This window comes from Pseudorca crassidens, chromosome 10 (assembly GCF_039906515.1).
Source record: "Pseudorca crassidens isolate mPseCra1 chromosome 10, mPseCra1.hap1, whole genome shotgun sequence".
Classification (NCBI taxonomy): domain Eukaryota; kingdom Metazoa; phylum Chordata; class Mammalia; order Artiodactyla; family Delphinidae; genus Pseudorca; species Pseudorca crassidens.
In genome coordinates this window covers 15,012,222-15,024,271 of record NC_090305.1, presented here as the reverse complement: position 1 = coordinate 15,024,271, position 12,050 = coordinate 15,012,222, and the positions used below count along the sequence as shown (strand labels likewise).

General features: G+C 39.2%; 1 long non-coding RNA gene across 1 annotated transcript in view; it reads right to left on the bottom strand.

Annotated features, from left to right (window-relative positions):
- Positions 1-3,035: 3,035 nt before the first annotated feature.
- Positions 3,036-12,050, bottom strand: part of LOC137231616 (uncharacterized) — a 286,036-nt gene continuing 277,021 nt past the window's right edge. Inside the window, exon 4 of the long non-coding RNA XR_010946695.1 lies at positions 3,036-4,238. This is a non-coding gene — a long non-coding RNA (uncharacterized lncRNA). The remainder of the gene's footprint in view (positions 4,239-12,050) is intronic.

Genomic DNA, 12,050 nt, shown 5'->3' with positions numbered 1-12,050 from the left:
TCTGGGAAGTGGATTTACCCAGCCCCTCCCCAACTTTGTGGTGGCCCCTTTTGTGAGAGGAGGGAAGCCACGCTTCTGGGCTTCAGCCTCTCTGTGGTCATCTGCAAGGTCTCCACTCCTGTTGCTTTCAAAGTGTCAATTACACCAAAGCCTATTATTAGATACTGTTTAATGTTAAATCATTTGTATAATACCTTTCATGGTCATAATAAAATGTCCAAGTTCCCTTAAACAGAAGAAGCTACTAAACAAAATATCAGTGGTAGATGTCCATCTCTTTCTTAATAGAACAAAATTTAATTAAAACTTAATATTAAGTAATTTTTACTTTTATTAAAGCAAATCTAATAGAAATGTAATGGTTGCATCCCTGAATACTCCCCTGGTACGGTTCTCACAGTGAAATCCATCTTTGTATTATCTGCATCAGCTTTATAAAGTTTGAATAAATTCCTGTTACCTTTCTGCTCATAGTACAATGTTTTGGTTTGGTTTCTTTCTTAGGATGGAAAAGGTAAACATAAATCCCAATCGGAGTGGGGGAAGGGAGAGGATACTGGTTATAAGAAATTGTCTTCTTCCAGCTTATTTTTTTTTAATGTCTTAAAAGCTTTATTTTGTTCTCTATAATTTTTAAAAATATTATAAAATGTGACCTATGAATTGCATACCATTGATTACAGTAGAGGGGGTAGCAGGAAGAAAGTATGTAACGTCGGCTATAATAAGAAAAGAATAAAAAAGCCTCAGTTGCAGCTCTTCCTACTGTATTCTTCAGAATAAGACAGACTACTTGCACGGTGGCACCCAGCCAATCTCTGACTAGAATCAATTACTTTGCCAAAAAGCAACACAAAAGATGTTCCTTGTTTGCAAACCCAGTTTCCTGCAAAGGCACCTTTTCTCCAGGCTCGCAAAACAGAGATCAAGACAATTCTTTCTGTTGTTTCTTTATGCTGTTTCTCTTCTCCTCGCGTTCGGAAACCCTTCTGGAAGAAGGCAAATCTGAATCTAATCCCAGAGGATAAGGAGACTTTTCACTTCACAGTGTGATCTCTTCATTACAGCTGTGTAACCACAGCATGGAATTGTTCTGAAAGACAGCGGCCAATATTATAATTATCTACATAAAAATTCACTGGGCAGCCTTTGTTTTTGAAGTCTTTTTTAATTTGTGTACAGTTTTTTGTCTCACCATATTGTGGCCAGATTGAGAGAATTGGGGGCGGGCGGGCGGCGGAGGGGGGTTGAACGGGCTGATTCTGGGAGGGGAGCATGGGAGGGGAAAAGAGAAAGCTCTCCTTCACCTCCAGCTTCTCATCCTGACCTTTATTTCATTCTTCACTAACCTCTAGACGGTTAAAGTGAAAGTGAAATTGGAAACAGCATCCAGGCTCTCTTTTTTGCTGTCTTATTCTCTTTCCCTTCCTCACCATTCCTCGTGTTTTCTTCACCTTTCTGTCTCCAGCTCGTGTCCATTTTCTTCACACCATTTAGATTTCCCTTCTTTCTCTTTAATTTAAAGCCCTTTATTGGGGTTTTCATCACTCCCGCATCTCAAGTCTCAGGGTCCCAAACAGCCTTCTAGTTTTGCAAGTGCTGTGAGCTCCGTCCACAAGGCAAATAGGTATTTGTATATTACCCTGGGAACCTCTCAAAAACTTACAGCATTGTTTCTATGACAAAAATATATTCTGGGTGTCAAGCTGCCTACCTAGACAAACTTTTAGGATACAGCCAGGTTATAATTTGGATATATGCATTATATATTTAAAGGAACTGCATAAAAGAACTAGATATTCAGTGTGAAAATTGCAAAGATGCATAGAAATCATTGGAGAAATAACGTCAAGTTCCAAAGAGGGGTTTTAAACCAACAATCATTTTATTATTTATGACTAAAACTAAAATGTATTTAGTGGGCTATATTTCCACATAAAGGGTTTTTGTTTAGACATCAGATATTGGTTTAGGACACTAAGATAGTCATTGTGTAGATTTGAAATTAATTTTATTTAGTTATTTATTTTTGCCTATTTTGAGATGAGCCATAATTATTATCTGAGAAATCTGGAATATATTTATAAGTTTCCAGAAGGAATTCTGAAACTAAAAGCTTTTTTTTTTTTTCTTGTATGCAGGGAGGGGATTTTAAGACAACAAATATTTATTTCATTGGCAAGTAAAAGGACATTCATATGATGCTAAAAAGAGAAATCAGGTGAGCTTGTTGGAGTTTATTATTCTGATTAGTAAGAGCTAGCGCAATACTGAGACAATAACAGACCATCTCTACTCTTACATTAAAAATATCTAACATTTTTCTGAGTGATTCTACCTATAGAAACTCTAATGTTCACATATATAGTCCTGCAGTGCATTTTCCAATCTACATATAAGGGATTTACAAAATAATTATCCCAGGACTAATTCCTCATGACAACTTGTGAAGCAGGTAGATTGCCAATTCTGGTTTTCTTCTTATTGCAGAAAACGCACAAAAACAAAAAGCCACAAGTGCCTCAGGATTACAGTATCAACGAGGATGGGCTAAGTTATACCAGGATAACAAACTCTGAAATCTTGGTGACTTAACCAAACAAGGGTTTTTCTTCCTCATGCTATATGCCAATGTAGTTGGGTGTGTGGAGAGAGGTGGTATGAGTTTTTCCACTTATGGAAACTTAGGGACACAACTCCAACAAGCTCACCTTGTTGTTCAAATAAAGGTGTTATTCAAGTAAAGGTCTTCAATTTGGAGTTTGGTTATCTGTCCTCCCTTCCCCCAATATACACCTATACTCATTGGCTGCCCTGTGACCTCCATGATCACACATATATCACCAGTCATTTTAATAAACAGATTATGAAATTGCATGAATCTTCAATATCTTATTCTCTAATTATGGAACTTTGAGGAAGAAAGAAAAATGCAGGCTGAATTATGAAAATTTCACTCAATTCCTCATCACGTATCTCTCCAGAGACGGGATTTTTTTCAGGACTGTAGCTACCAAATATAAAAATAAAAGTGAACCCTGAAAATGACTCAAGGCTTCATCATTTTCAAAAGAAATCATACGGTCAAGCGTATCTCTCGTGAAGATGGATGACTTTTTCAAAAGCAAATTCTATTATTTTCCCACGGAGTTTCAGCAAAAGAAAGAAAAGGAAAGAATGGGAGAAGCTCGTTGAGAAATTCTCTGAAGAGACGACAGAGTATCCCTTGAGTAAACAGCACCCAGCCGGGCAAAAGCTCTTTTTTTTTATTACTACGTTAGCACCACCTTGGGAAGTCAAGACATCTATAGATAGATCGTTATTTTCCTAACAAGCTCCTTAGGGCCCAATGTTTGAGAGGATAGCAACCATCACATATACAGAGTGAAGCAAACATTAGTATGAATGGATCAACCGTGTGTTAAAGTATTATTTGGTGACTGATTCCAAACATCCTTACCCACAAATACATGTTCAGAACTGTATAAACAGCAGCGCCTCCCCGAAATAGAAGAAAACAGAAACAATGGTTATTGAAAAACCAGTATGTGTCAGCATTATGCTAGGCAATTTCTACGTAGTAAATCATTTGTTACTCATTATAATGCTTTAAGTTTGATATCATTATCCCCTGTTATAGAAAGTAAACTAAAGCTTAAGACATTGAAGGCAGTTTTTCAAGTCCCCAACCAGCCAGTGACTGAGCCAGGATTTGAATCCATGCCCAGTTCTACAGTGACTATCCAAAAGACCTTTGTGAGTCCTGGGTACTCTTACCCCAGCCCACATTATTTCAAATATGTTAAAATACACAGCTCACTTCAAACTTTATTTATATATTATGTTGCAACTGATAAGTTGAAATAACTTTCTGGCTTTAGAACTTAATTATAATTTTTGATTTTATAATTTAAAAAAATTGTACACCACATAGTCTTTTGCTTTTTGTCTTTTTCAGGGTGCAAACTGTTTTGTAGGCTCTTGAAAAGTTCATGGTTGCATGTTGCAGCTGTGGTAGCTACCAGACATGGCAGCCTGAGAATGAATCTGGAGACTCTTCTTCTACTCCAGCAGGCTGGGTAGTCTGGTGTCTTACCCCAAACTTCATCTTCAATGGTGTATTTGCATCGTGACTGAAATGCTTGAGTGGAATAGTTCCAGTGATACTTCCTTGGACAGTGAGGAATGTGAGGCAAGATTCCCTCCTTGCTTCAGCAATACTGGTAGGTAGTGCTACCCTGAAACGAAAGATGTTCAACAAACACTTCTGTTATTTGTCTTTCCTTCTAGACTGGGAAATATTTGAGGCTACTGGCCATTTCTAATTAATTCTTACAATCTATAACTTATCATTTTTGTTAGCACATACTAATAAACATTTCAAGAAATACTTGTTTAATGAACACAAGAAAGAATGGAGGGCTGTGAGTGACTCTGACCTGAAGTCTCTTGATAAGTTCATGACAACCTTCATCTTAGAATCTAGTTTCCTGGCACCTAGCTCAGTCATTTTCAGAGCTGATCATATTGTTTTGAGCACTTCCATAAAGTAGAGTCCATTTTGCTGAATGCAAGTAGAGAGTCTTTTTTTATTTTGGCTGCACTGGGTCTTCATTGCTGCACATGGGCTTTCTCTAGTTGCAGCAAGCAGGGGTTACTCTTTGTTGTGGTGCACAGGTTTCTCATTGAGGTGGCTTCTCTTGTGAAGCACAGGGTCTAGAGCATGGGGGTTTCAGTAGTTGTGGCACAAGGGCTCAGTAGTTGTGGCGCATGGGCTTAGTTGCCCTGCAGCATATGGGATCTTCCTGAACCAGGGATTGAACCTGTGTCCCCTGCATTGGCAGGTGGATTCTTAACAACTAGACCACCAGGGAAATCCCAGGTAGAGAGACTTTATACTGCTAACTGCTGACAACATTAGGAAAAATATTGCTATTCTTCTGGCTGCCAAAACACAAAAGTTACATACACTTAGATAATTTCTCCTCCGTTCTTAAATTCTTGTCTCTTTTCTGGTTTGAAAGCTTAACAGCTTCATATCAACATCTCATTCAGAATGATCCATTTGGCTATTTTTGGATGGTGTGTTCTTTTTCTGATTTCTTATGCTGATGAATCTTAGAATCTCTTCCATTCACCATTCTGGTGATTTCTACCATTTACCTTTACATTCCTCTTGCCCTGTCTTGCGTACACTACAACATTATGTGTATAGCTTTGGATTGTTATGACAGTGAGCAAAAGGAAACAGATGAATCACTCAACTTATGGACAGAGGAATAAACAGAAAGATTTCAGAAAATAATAAATGATTGATTCAAACTCTTTTTTTTTTTTACATCTTTATTGGAGTATAATTGCTTTACAATGGTGTGCTAGTTTCTGCTTCATAACAAAGTGAATCAGTCACACACACACATATGTTCCCATATCCTTTCCCCCTCACGTCTTCCTCCCTCCCATCCTCCCTATCCCACCCCTCTAGGTGGTCACAAAGCACCGAGCTGATCTCCCCGTGCTATGTGGCTGCTTCCCACTAGCTATCTATTTTACGTTTGGTAGTGTATATATGTCCATGCCACTCTCTCACTTTGTCACAGCTTACCCTTCCCCCTCCCCATATCCTCAAGTCCATTCTCTAGTAGGTCTGTGTCTTTATTCTTGTCTTACCCCTGGGTTCTTCATAACATTTTTTTTCTTAGATTCCATATATATGTGTTAGCATATGGTATTTGTCTTTCTCTTTCTGACTTACTTCACTCTGTATGACAGACTCTAGGTCCATCCACCTCACTACAAATGACTCAATTTCGTTTCTTTTTATGGCTCAGTAATATTCCATTGTATATATGTGCCACATCTTCTTTATGCATTCATCCGATGATGGACAAATAGGTTGTTTCCATCTCCTGGCTATTGTAAATAGAGCTGCAATGAACATTTTGGTACATGACTCTTTTTGAATTATGGTTTTCTCAGGGTATATGCCCAGTAGTGGGATTGCTGGGTCATATGGTAGTTCTATTTGTAGTTTTTTAAGGAACCTCCATACTGTTCTCCATAGTGGCTGTACCAATTCATATTCCCACCAGCAGTGCAAGAGTGTTCCCTTTTCTCCACACCCTGTCCAGCATTTATTGTTTCTAGATATTTTGATGATGACCATTCTGACTAGTGTGAGATGATATCTCACTGTAGTTTTGATTTGCATTTCTCTAATGATTAATGATGTTGAGCATTCTTTCATGTGTTTGTTGGCAGTCTGTATATCTTCTTTGGAGAAATGTCTATTTAGGTCTTCTGCCCATTTTTGGATTGGGTTGTTTGTTTTTTTCTTATTGAGCTGCATGAGCTGCTTGTAAATTTTAGAGATTAATCCTTTCTCACTTGCTTCATTTGCAAATATTTTCTCCCATTCTGAGGGTTGTCTTTTAGTCTTGTTTATGGTTTCCTTTGCTGTGCAAAAGCTTTGACGTTTCATTAGGTCCCATTTGTTTATTTTTGTTTTTATTTCCGTTACTCTAGGAAGTGGGTCAAAAAGGATCTGGCTGTGATTTATGTCATAGAGTGTTCTAGCTATGTTTTCCTCTAAGAGTTTGATAGTTTCTGGCCTTACATTTAGGTCTTTAATCCATTTTGAGCTTATTCTTGTGTATGGTGTTAGGGAGAGTTCTAATCTCAGACTTTTACATGTACCTGTCCAGTTTTTCCAGCACCAATTATTGAAGAGGCTGTCCTTTCTCCACTGTACATTCCTACCTCCTTTATCAAAATAAGGTGACTATAAGTGTGTGGGTTTATCTCTGGGCTTTCTATCCTGGCCATTGATCTATATTTCTGTTTCTGTGCCAGTACCATACTGTCTTGATTACTGTAGATTTGTAGTATAGTCTGGAGTCAGGGAGCCTGATTCCTCCAGCTTTGTTTTTCGTTCTCAAGATTGCTTTGGCTATTTGGGGTCTTTTGTGTTTCCATACAAATTGTGAAATTTTTTGCTGTAGTTCTGTGAAAAATGCCAGTGGTAGTTTGATAGGAATTGCATTGAATCTGTAGATTGCTTTGGGTAGTAGAGTCATTTTCACAATGTTGATTCTTCCAATCCAAGAACATGGTATATCTCTCCATCTATCTGTATCACCTTTAATTTCTTTCATCAGTGTCTTATACTTTTCTGCATTCAGGTTTTTGTCTCCTTAGGTAGGTTTATTCCTACATATTTTATTCTTTTTGTTGCAGTGGTAAATGGAGTGTTTTCTTAATTTCACTTTCAGATATTTCATCGTAGTGTATAGGAATGCCAGAGATTTCTGTGCATTAATTTTGTATCCTGCTACTTTACCAAATTCATTGATTAGCTCTAGTAGTTTTCTGGTAGCATCTTTAGGATTCTCTATGTATAGTATCCTGTCATCTGCAAACAGTGACAGCTTTACTTCTTCTTTTCCGATTTGGATTCCTTTTATTTCCTTTTCTTCTCTGATTGCTGTGGCTAAAACTTCCAAAACTTTGTGGAATAAGAGTGGTGAGAGTGGGAAACCTTGTCTTGTTCCTGATCTTAGTGGAAATGCTTTCAGTTTTTCACCATTGAGGATGATGTTGGCTGTGGGTTTGTCATATATGGCCTTTATTATGTTGAGGAAAGTTCCCTCTATGCCTACTTTCTGCAGGGTTTTTATCATAAATGGGTGTTGAATTTTGTCAAAAGCTTTTTCTGCATCTATTGAGATGATCATATGGTTTTTCTCCTTCAATTTGTTAATATGGTGTATCACATTGATTGATTTGCGTATATTGAAGAATCCTTGCATTCCTGGAATAAACCCCACTTGATCATGGTGTATGATCCTTTTAATGTGCTGTTACATTCCGTTTGCTAGAATTTTGTTGAAGATTTTTACATCTGTGTTCATCAGTGATATTGGCCTGTAGTTTTCTTTCTTTGTGACATCCTTGTCTGGTTTTGGTATCAGGGTGATGGTGGCCTCGTAGAATAAGTTTTGGAGTGTTCCTCCCTCTGCTGTATTTTGGAAGAGTTTGAGAAGGATAGCTGTTAGCTCTTCTCTAAATGTTTGATAGAATTCACCTGTGAAGCCATGTGGTCCTGGGCTTTTGTTTGTTGGAAGATTTTTAATCACAGTTTCAATTTCAGTGCTTGTGATTGGTCTGTTCATATATTTATTTCTTCCTGATTCAGTCTTGGCAGGTTGTGCATTTCTATGAATTTGTCCATTTCTTCCAGGTTGTCCATTTTATTGACATAGAGTTGCTTGTAGTAATCTCTCATGATATCTTGTATTTCTGCAGTGTCAGTTGTTACTTCTCATTTTTCATTTCTAATTCTATTGATTTGAGTCTTCTCCCTTTTTTTCTTGATGAGTCTGGCTAATGATTTATCAATTTTGTTTATCTTCTCAAAGAACCAGCTTTTAGTTTTATTGATCTTTGCTATCGTTTCCTTCATTTATTTTTCATTTATTTCTGATCTGATCTTTATGATTTCTTTCCTTCTGCTAACTTTGGGGTATTTTTGTTCTTCTTTCCCTAATTGCTTTACGTGCAAGGTTAGGTTGTTTATTCAAGATGTTTCCTGTTTCTTAAGGTAGGGTTGTATTGCTATAAACTTCCCTCTTAGAACTGCTTTTGCTGCATCCCATAGTATTTGGGTCCTCTTATCTCCATTGTCCTTTTTTTCTAGGTATTTTTTGATTTCCTCTTTGATTTCTTCAGTGATCGCTTCGTTAATAAGTAGTGTATTGTTCAGCCTCCATGTGTTTGTATTTTTTACAGATCTATTCCTGTAATTGATATCTAGTCTCATAGCGTTGTGGTCAGAAAAGATACTTGATACAATTTCAATTTTCTTAAATTTACCAAGGCTTGATTTGTGACCCAAGATATGATCTATCCTGGAGAATGTTCCATGAGCACTTGAGAAAAATGAGTATTCTGTTGTTTTTGGATGGAATGTCCTATAAATATCAATTAAGTCCATCTTGTTTAATGTATCATTTAAAGCTTGTGCCTCCTTATTTATTTCTATTTTGGATGATCTGTCCATTGGTGAAAGTGTGGTGTTAAAGTCCCCTACTATGACTGGGGTACTGTCGATTTCCCCTTTTATGGCTGTTAGTATTTGTCTTATTTATTGAGCTGCTCCTATGTTGGGTGCATAAATATTTACAATTGTTACATCTTCTTCTTGAATCGATCCCTTGATCATTATGTAGTGTCCTTCTTTGTCTCTTCTAATAGTCTTTATTTTAAAGTCTATTTTGTCTGATATGAGAATTGCTACTCCAGCTTTCTTTTGGTTTCCATTTGCATGGAATATCTTTTTCTATCCCCTCACTTTCAGTCTGTATGTGTCTATAGGTCTGAAGTGGGTCTCTTGTAGACAGCATATATATGGGTCTTGTTTTTGTATCCATTCAGCCAATCTGTGTCTTTTGGTGGGAGCATTTAATCCATTTACATTGAAGGTAATTATCGATATGTATGTTCCTGTTCCCATTTTCTTAATTGTTTTGGGTTCATTATTGTAGGTCTTTTCCTTCTCTTGTGTTTCTTGCCTAGAGAAGTTCCTTTAGTATTTGTTGTAAAGCTGGTTTGGTGGTGCTTAACTCTCTCAGCTTTTGCTTGTCTGTAAAGGTTTTAATTTCTCTATCAAATCTGAATGAGATCCTTTCTGGGTAATCTTGGTTGTAGGTTTTCCTCCTTCATCACTTTAAATATGTCCTGCCAGTCCCTTCTGGCTTGCAGAGTTTCTCCTGAAAGATCAGCTGTTAACCTTATGGGGATTCCCTTGTGTGTTATTTGTTGTTTTTCCCTTGCTTCTTTTGTTTTCTTTGTATTTAATTTTTGACAGTTTGATTAGTTTGTTTCTTGGCGTGTTTCTCCTTGGATTTATCCTGTATGGGACTCTCTGTGCTTCCTGGACTTGATTAACTATTTCCTTTCCCATATTAGGGAAGTTTTCAACTGTAATCTCTTCAAATATTTTCTCAGTCCCTTTCTTTTTCTCTTCTTCTTCTGGAACCCCTATAATTCGAATGTTGGTGTGCGTTTAATGTTGTCCCAGAGGTCTCTGAGACTGTCCTCAGTTTTTTTGATTCTTTTTTCTTTATTCTGCTTTGCAGTAGTTATTTCCACTATTTTATCTTCCAGGTCACTTATCCGTTCTTCTGCCTCAGTTATTCTGCTATTGATTCCTTCTAGAGTATTTTTAATTTCATATATTTTGTTGTTCATCATTGCTTGTTTCATCTTTAGTTCTTCTAGGTCCTTGTTAAATGTTTCTTGCATTTTCTCATTCTATTTCCAAGATTTTGGACCATCTTTACTATCATTATTCTGAATTCTTTTTTAGGTGGACTGCCTATTTCCTTTTCATTTTTTAGGTCTGGTGGGTTTTTATCTTGCTCCTTCATCTGCTGTGTGTTCTTCTGTCTTCTCATTTTGCTTATGTTATTGTGTTTGGGGTCTCGTTTTTGCAGGCTGCAGGTTCATAGTTCCTCTTGTTTTTGGTGTCTGTCCCCAGTGGCTAAAGTTGGTTCAGTGTGTTGTGTAGACTTCCTGGTGGAGGGGACTAGTACCTGTGTTCTGGTGGATGAGGATGGATCTTGTCTTTCTGGTGGGCAGGATCACGTCTGGTGGTGTGTTTTGGGGTGTCTGTGGACTTATTATGACTTTAGGCAGCCTCTCTGCTAATGGGTTGGGTTGTGTTCCTGTCTTGCTAGTTGTTTGGCATAGGGTGTCCAGCACTGTAGCTTGCTGGTCGTTGAGTGAAGCTGGGTGTTGGTGTTGAGATGGAGATCTCTGGGCGATTTTCGCTGTTTGATATTATGTGGAGCTGGGAGGTCTCCTCTGGACCAGTGTCCTGAAGTTGGCTCTCCCACCTCAGAGGCACAGCACTGAGTCCTGGCTGCAGCACCGAGAGCCTTTCATCCACGTGGCTCAGAATAAAAGGGAGAAAAAGTAGAAAGAAAGGAAGAAAGAAAGAAAGGAAGGAAGAGGATAAAGTAAAATAAAGTAAGAAAAAATAAAGTTATTAAAATAAAAAATAATTATTAAGAAAAAAAATTTTTTCAAAAAGTGAAAAAACAAACCAAAAAAATGGACGGATAGAACCCTAGGACAAATGGTGAAAGCAAAGCTATACAGACAAAATCTCAGACAGAAGTATACACATACACACTCACAAAAAGAGCAAAAGGGGAAAAAATCCACCAAAGTCCACCTCCTCAATTTGGGATGATTCGTTGTCTATTCAGGTATTCCACAGTTGCAGGTACATCAAGTTGATTGTGGAGCTTTAATCCGCTGCTCCTGAGGCTGCTGGGAGAGATTTCCCTTTCTTTTCTCTGTTCGCACAGCTCCCCGGTTTCAGCTTTGGATTTGGCCCCGCCTCTGCGTGTAGGTCGCCTGAGGGCGTCTGTTCTTCGCTCAGACAGGACGGGGTTAAAGGAGCAGCTGCTTCGGGGGCTCTGGCTCACTCAGGCCGTGGGGAGGGGCACGGAGTGAGGGGTGGGCCTGCGGCAGCAGAGCCCGGCGTGACATTGCACCAGCCTGAGGCGGGCCGTGCGTTCATCCCGGGAAATTGTCCCTGGATCCCGGGACCCTGGCAGTGGCGGGTTGCACAGGCTCCCCGGAAGGGAGGTGTGGATAGTGACCTGTGCTCGCACAGGGGCTTCTTGGTGGCGGCAGCAGCAGCCTCAGCGTCTCGTGCCCGTCTCTGGGGTCCGCGCTGTTAGCCGCGGCTCGCGCCCGTCTCTGGAGCTCCTTTAAGCAGCGCTCTGAATCCCCTCTCCTCGCGCAGCAGGAAACAAAGAGGGAAGAAAAAGTCTCTTGCCTCTTCGGCAGGTCCAGACCTTTTTCTGGATTCCCTCCCGGCTAGCCCTGGTGCACTAACCCCCTGCAGGCTGTGTTCACGCCGCCAACCCCAGTTCTCTCCCTGCGCTCTGACCGAAGCCCGAGCCTCAGCTCCCAGCCCCGCCCGCCCCGGCGAGTGAGCAGACAAGCCTTTCGGTCAGGTGAGTGCCGGTCAGTACTGA